This window comes from Etheostoma spectabile, chromosome 20 (assembly GCF_008692095.1).
Source record: "Etheostoma spectabile isolate EspeVRDwgs_2016 chromosome 20, UIUC_Espe_1.0, whole genome shotgun sequence".
NCBI classification, from domain to species: Eukaryota; Metazoa; Chordata; class Actinopteri; order Perciformes; family Percidae; genus Etheostoma; species Etheostoma spectabile.
The window spans coordinates 10,820,004-10,821,550 of record NC_045752.1 but is presented as its reverse complement, the minus strand read 5'-3'; the positions used below and the strand labels follow the sequence as shown (position 1 = coordinate 10,821,550).

Here is a 1,547-nt window from a genome sequence, read left to right as displayed (position 1 = left end):
AAATGCAAAATGCCTCACATCTCCTTCAAAATTAAAAAAGAAACCACTGCATTTGAATGCAGTAAACACATCTCAAAATGAAGCATATGCATCAAATTGCAAAAAAAAGTTTAGAATAGTACATTTTTAGATACCGTTTACCATGTTCACACTGTTGTTCTAAATCTAAAGCTCTTTTGTCTTTCATAGACTTTCATCTACATTTACATTGTTCTAGAGTGAAAGTAATCGGCTGAGTGGTTGAAAAGTGCACTTTAAACAACAATGGAATGTTACAGTAAAACAGAAAATAATTATTTGGCAAAACATGTTTGTAAGAGTGGCACAGTGTTGTATGCAGTAGCATGAAACAAGAAAACAAAACTACAACGATATGTAAACCAAAGGTATCATTTTTAGATTTAAGAATGTGTGTGTGTGTCGGGGGGATTGTATGCAAAACAAAGTCTGATTGATTTATAATGCTGAAATAGTCCTTAGATAGTTGCATGCCTGTTTGAAGTATGGACACCATTGTAAGTCTACTCAAGATGGGCTTCTCTCATCGTTAATCCATGGTTGATCACATGATGAATAAGTAGGACCCTGATCTCATCAGGAATGGCTCTCCTTCTTTCTTTTTTTCTTTCTTTCTTTCTTTTTTCTTCTATTTTCATTTATTTATTTATATCTCCAACTTGTATATTGTATGTATGTATATTTGTTCTTATATTGTATCCTGTTATTTCATGTGTATTCTGTATGTGTATTCTGTATTCAGTTAAGCGTTATATGGTTGCACATGTGAGAAGTGTGTGTTTCCCTGGTAAATAAGTGTAGCTTTTTGATTGGTTGTGTTTTTTTAAAAAGGAAAGCAAGTCACTTCCTGGTAGATTTTGTGTCTTAGGTAGAAAATTGTGTGTAGTGTTTTGAAATAAAATGTTTTATGCAAAAGAAAACTGAAAAATACCTCTTGAATTTGGAAATTTGGTGTGTAGTTTTGCACTATGAGTGAGAGGTTTTAAAAAATCGTGTGACATGAAAAGATTTTGTGTGTAGCAGTTGGAAAAAAAGCTGTAATCAGCTTACCCTAAATAGTAATAATTGTCAGGACAAAGCTTGTGGACTGGGGGATAAGAGGTGCATAAATATTGCTTTGACAAAGCAGCTCTCATTCCAGCAATGCAAAAAGTGCCAAAGAAAATGTTTTAACGCATTATTAGCAAAACTGTAAGAGCTGTTAAGACCTGTGGACATCAAATGTGACAGACAAGGTCCACAATAACCTGGGGCTTAAAATTAGTCTAAAGACCGTGTCATCACGACAGTAAACCTTCTCGTAGCCACCATTTCTTAAGACTTAAATCTTTGTCAAAATGAATGACTTCTTGATATAAAATTGGCATGTTTTGCAATGAGGCATTGTTCAAATTGAAACATTTTTACCTGTGATCATCTTTGTAAATTTGTAAGTAATTATATTGTAGCTTTTTTATCAGGATCCAAAGTCTTGAAGATAACATAAAGAGTTTAGAGAGATGTTGTATACGATGAGTTGGCATAACAAA

General features: G+C 33.2%; 1 protein-coding gene across 5 annotated transcripts in view; it reads right to left on the bottom strand.

Moving 5' to 3' along the window:
• flvcr2a (FLVCR choline and putative heme transporter 2a) overlaps positions 1-1,547 on the bottom strand; it is a 21,454-nt gene that overhangs the window by 6,402 nt on the left and 13,505 nt on the right. The window lies entirely within an intron of this gene.